Here is a 5906-nt window from a genome sequence, read left to right as displayed (position 1 = left end):
ACTGAGTTCATCCCCTACTGCTTCGTAAGTCATTTTCATTTTCCGTGGTAACGTATAAGTCTTCAATTCCTGATGTTCTATTTTAAAAGATACTGAGGAAAGCATGATTTTTGAGATGTACATCTTTTTGTTTAGTTTTAGCTTTAGCTCTGTGGACACAATCTGTGTGGCTTAAGCAGATGTCAGAATCTTGGGGGATATTGAGTGGTTATTATCTGTAAGGAAAGCCATATTCTTCGAGTCCCTTTGCCTCATACTTACCATGTGACCTTACATAAACTATAGAGACTCATGGAGCTTCTGCTTTCATACACTTAAGTATGGGTAATATTCTATTATTTTACAAAGTAAATGACACAGTGAATGGAAACTGGGAGCGAACTCCTCAACACAGACTCATGTCACAGGTAGAGGAGCAGTTCTTCTTTGGTGTTTCTTCTCCGTGTCAGTTGTTTCTCTCTCTACCACAAAACATCCGAAACAATCAGCTTGCAAGGAGGTCATTTGAGTCGCCATGTTGGAGGTTTCGGTCTGTGTCAGCTAGCCCCGTTTCTTTGGGCCTGCGAGGAGGTAAAAACTCATGGCAGGAGTGTGCGGTGGGACACAACAGCTCATCTGACAGAGCAGGGAGTGAAGTGACAGAGAAAGGGCAGTCTCACAATCCTCTGCCAGACACACCCCCCGGGCAACCTGAGTGAGCGTCCACACCCCAGGCGACCTGAGCATCCACACCCCAGGGACCTGAGCATCCACACCCTGGGGACCTGAGCGTCCACACCCCGGGGACCTGAACGTCCACACCCCGGGGACCTGAGCGTCCACACCCCGGGGACCTGAGCATCCACACCCCAAGTGACCTGAGCGTCCACACCCCGGGGACCTGAGCGTCCACACCCCGGGGACCTGAGCGTCCACACCCCGGGGACCTGAGCATCCACACCCCAAGTGACCTGAGCGTCCACACGCGCCACTAAAAGTCCCATCATCTCCCACTGCACCGCTCTAAGGACCAAGCCTTTTACACAGGCCTTCTACAACCCACCCTACCTGAAAGGGCACTATTGTTTCTGAAAAATGAGATTTTCAATGAGAAAGAAGCACATGGCTTACATAGTGTGGGGTAAAGAAAAGGTACAGTTGTCCCAACCGGCATCTCCATTGCTTTAGTGTTGCCCTGGAAACTCCTGCCCGTGGCGGTTCACATACCCACCTGCTGTGGGATGTTCTGTACGGCAAATGTGTTGCTCTGGTTGGTCAATAAATAAAACACTGATTGGCCAGTGGCTAGGCAGGAAGTATAGGTGGGACTAACAGAGAGGAGAAAAGAAAGAACAGGAAGGCAGAAGGAGTCACTGCCAGCCGCCATAATGACAAACAGCATGTAAAGATGCCGGTAAGCCACGAGCCATGTGGCAAGGTATAGATTTATGGAAATGGATTAATTTAAGCTGTAAGAACAGTTAGCAAGAAGCCTGCCACGGCCATACAGTTTGTAAGCAATATAAGTCTCTGTGTTTACTTGGTTGGGTCTGAGCGGCTATGGGACTGGCAGGTAAGAGAGATTTGTCCTGACTGTGGGCCAGGCAGGAAAACTCTAGCTACACTCACCCCTGCCTGAGACTGACAGCTGCGTCCTCTCACTTAGTTCAGCTTAGACAAATCAAGAAAAGGAGAAATGATTCTATGTCTGGAAAACCAAGTCAATTATGAAGTCAGGGACACAGAATCCATTCAAGAAACGGCTGTTAAAACAGCAGTTCTTGCCAGGCAGTGGTGGCACATGCCTTTAAATCCCAGCACTGGGGAGGCAGAGACAGGAAGATCTCTGTGAATTCGAGGCCAGCCTGGTCTACAAAGTGAGTTCCAGGAAAGGCGCAAAGCTACAAACAAACACCCCCCCCCAAAAAAAAACCAGCAGTTCTCAACCTGGGGGTCATGACTCCTTTGGGGGGTCTAATGACCCTTTGAAGGAGGTCACCTAAAACCATTGGAAAACACAGATATTTACATTATGACTCATAACAGCAAAATTACAATTATAAAGTAGTGATGAAAATAATTTTATGGTTGGGGGTCACCACAACATGAGGAGCTATATTAAAGGGTCTCAGCATCAGGAAGGTTGAGAACCACTACATTAAAAGAATAAATTTAAGAGTCCATAATGTTGGGCTCCTTTCTGTTTCTCAGTTCATTGTCTTCTAACATCCCCAAGAGTGGCTTCTGTTTTCATCTTCAGGGCTCCCACTTGTTCTCTTCTCAGTTGCTTTTTCCTTTACTGGAAAGAATAATAGTTTTGTTCTGCCACAAAAAAATGCAGTCATGAAACCAATATTCTGCAAATAAAGTTGAATCTCATGGGACAGCAAGATTACTTTTTTAATTTTATTTTGCTTGGACCAGGAAAATTTCTCAGATACAAAATGCTTAGCCATCTGGGAAAAAAAGACTTTTTAGAAACGGATAGGCAAGAAGAGAGAGAGGGTTCAGGGTTGGTACAGAAAATGTAACTGTCATTCCTGTGTCGTTATTATAGCTTCACAAATACCAAAGACGGGATAACCCTTTGCCAATAGCTGCCAATGTGCTTTTCTGGAAGTATCTCCCCACAGTAGTTGCTGGCAACTTTCTTCCTTTCTCTCGCTGATCTTGCTGCTCTGGATACAGAGATGTACCTGGGTGCCATAGAAAAGGTTAGCCCTGTGACAAGGCATGCTTGTCACATGTTCTTCTCTGAGTTCATCTGGCTGCAAATGAGGCTTTGAATGAAAGGACATACTAAATCTGTACCCTGAAAGCTCCTGATTGCACAAGGATAGGAAGCATAGTAGTATTTTTCCCCTTCCCTGTATTTCCATCCTAGAACTGTACATAGAAAGTATTCAATACGGGCTGGAGAGATGGCTCAGAGGTTAAGAGCACTGGCTGCTCTTCCGGAGGTCCTGAGTTCAATTCCCAGCAACCACATGGTGGCTCACAACCATCTGTAATGAGATCTGGCGCCCTCTTCTGGCCTGCAAGGATACATGCAGGCAGAACACTATACATAATAAATAAATCTTTAAAAAATAAATAAATAAATAAATAAATAAATAAATAAATTTAAAAAAAAAAGAAAGTATTCAATACATTAGATGGGTGGTAGGAGGATGTGGATGGGATGGATGGATGGATGGATGGATGGATGGATGGATGGATGGATGGATGAATGGATGGATGGACAGACGGACAGGTGGGTGGATGGATGGAGGGATGGATGGATGAAGGGAGGGAGGGAGGCAGGGATGGATGGATGGATGGATGGATGGATGGATGGATGGATGGATGGATGGATGGATGGATAGATGGGCAAATGATGTTTGGCTAAACCATGATGTTCTGTCTTCCTCCCGAGAATGGGGTTTGGAGATCTTGTATTCTTCTGTGACCTCTGTTGCCTGGTTACCACCCTGCCAGCCTTGCTCAAGAAAATTCTGTAAATTAAGAAAACTACCACTGTGTGGCTGCCTTACACTTTTGCAGACACTCGGAGAGTGTTCTAGCATTATTTTTACTAAGAAGCACTTCTATTTGGTGAAAGAGAAATGGCTCTCTAGATGTCTTACATAATTATTTGCATCCAAACATAAGTTGGAACTTCAGATGATACAGAATTTACAAGTTAGCTGTTAGGAAAATGCATACTGTCAGCCAAAATTAATGATGAAACTTCCAATAACTCCCAGTGATTCCCAAGTGATAATTTATCATCTCAAACAATCCTATCAATAACCAAAGTAGCTTCTTTGTCTTCCTTGTGTCTATTTTTAGCATATCTCACATTCTGAGAGTATCTTAGAGGTTTTCATCTCTATAACGCAAACTACCTTAAACTCACCATAAACCCCAAAGATCTACTTATGTCCTCCTCTCCACTTCTTTCCTCTTTCCATTCTTTTCTGGATCCTTTGCAATGCAGAGCCCATGCCTATTCATAGGGTGATCCAAGTCCTCTTTGTGAGAATTTATTAGGACCTAAGGAAATAGATCAGTCATTGAGGTGCTCACCATACAAGCACAGGGACCTGTGTTGGATCCCCCAGAACCCATATAAAATAGTCAGGCACAACGGTAATGTCAGAGCTGGGTAGGCATAGACAGGAGGATCCCTGAAGTGTGCTGGTCAGCCACTTAAACAAAATTGGCAAGCTAAAGGTTCAGTGAGAGACCCTGTCTCAAAAAAATAATGTGAAGAGTGATTGATGGAGACACCTAACATCAACCTCCAGCCTCCACACACACAGGTACACATATGCACACACACATACACACTATACATACACATACACACTATAGTGTGTGTGTGTGTGTGTGTGTGTGTGTGTGTGTACATAGAGCTCAATGGTAGAGGGCTTGCCTTGCCTAGCTAGCATAAGGCCAGCCCTACGTTAGAGTTCCAGCACCTCAAAGGAACGAACAGAAAGATCACATGATTAGAGTTGATGTCTACAAAATTAGATTTGGACAGGGAATGAATGGTGCTAGAGCAGGAAATGCAGGAGTCTGAATTTGAAAACATTAATGGCTTTTATGAGTGGCTTGTAAGTGGTGTTTACCATTGGAAACTCAGAAACAGATGAACAATGAGAAGAAAAAAAAAAAGTATTGACCTTGCAAAATCCCAGATTGTGAGAAGAGAAGCTGGCGAGGCTGAGGGATCTGGTGGCGGCAGCCCTAAAACACTTGTAATAAAAGTTGAAAAGCTAGGTTGGAAAGGGAGTGTTGGTTTCAGGGAATGTGAGAGGGCTGAAAGAGCACACTGCCATCTGGACGGAGGAGGGACCGTGGAGCTGATTGCACGAAGCCAGAACTTCGCTAATTGCCTTGATCTGATCATGGTGCAGAAGTGACAGCAGGGGCATTCATGACTCCATTGTTCTAAGGGGCCCAATATGGGACCAGGGAGGTAGCTCAGTGGGGAAAGGTGCTAGCCACACAACCTGACAACATGAGTTCAATCCCCAGAACCCACCGGCATCTGCAATCCCAACACTCCCGTGGGAGTGTGGGAGAGGAAGACAGACTCACCAGGGAGCTCACTGATGCCCTGCCTCCACCAAGGTGAAAGGTGAGAACCAGCCGCTAAAGCTGCCCTCTGACCTTCACAGATACATGACACAGCGCGCGCGCACACACACACACACACACACACACACACACACACACACACACGAAGCCCAGAACTTGGCTTTGGCAGGCAGATCTCTATGAATTCAAGGCCAGTCTGGTGTACATTGTGAATTCCAAGACAGATAGAGCTACATAGTGAGACCCTGTCTCAAATAAATAGAATATAGACAGGTAGATAGATAGATAGATAGATAGATAGATAGATAGATAGATAGATAGATAGATAGATGATAGATAAATACAAAAGCAAAACAAAAACAAACAAAAAACATTTTTTAAGAATATAAAGATTTGTGTGTGTGTGTGTGTGTGTGTGTGTGTGTGTGTGTGTATACATGCACATCTGTGTAGGTCCCCAAAGAAACCAGAAGAGGGCATCACAGTCCTTGGAGCTGTCGTTCCAGGCAGTCATGAGCCCCCCAATGTGGGTACTGGGAAATGAACCCCAGTCCACTGCAAGAGCAGCAGGCCCCTAAACTGTTTGTCTACCTCTGCGGCCCATAAACACTTTCTTTTTTACCTGAAGGGGAAGGCAGAGGTTTATTGGTTCTTGGGCTCACCAATCTTGCATGTTGTCTAACGGGAATCCTGCAGCATCTGTAGCGGCCTTTCCCAGGGTGGAGGGACAGTTGTATATCGGTAAGACAGAAAGTCCAGCAGGCCACAGCCCTGTCTCCCTGCTGTTTCATGCCAAGCTCAAGGTCCTAAGGCCTCAGATCTTCTAGAGTGTGCTTCTG

General features: G+C 45.3%; 1 long non-coding RNA gene across 1 annotated transcript; it reads right to left on the bottom strand.

Annotated features, from left to right (window-relative positions):
• Positions 1–314: 314 nt before the first annotated feature.
• On the bottom strand, positions 315–1353 carry LOC131906193 (uncharacterized). Its single transcript, XR_009378131.1, has 2 exons — positions 1111–1353; positions 315–560 (listed from the first exon to the last, which is right to left on the bottom strand). It is a non-coding gene; the product is annotated as an uncharacterized LOC131906193 (long non-coding RNA).
• Positions 1354–5906: the final 4553 nt, after the last annotated feature.

The sequence above is a fragment of the Peromyscus eremicus genome, chromosome 3 (genome assembly GCF_949786415.1).
Source record: "Peromyscus eremicus chromosome 3, PerEre_H2_v1, whole genome shotgun sequence".
NCBI classification, from domain to species: Eukaryota; Metazoa; Chordata; class Mammalia; order Rodentia; family Cricetidae; genus Peromyscus; species Peromyscus eremicus.
Note: the sequence above shows the minus strand (reverse complement) of the source record. Positions and strands in the feature narration are given on the sequence as shown.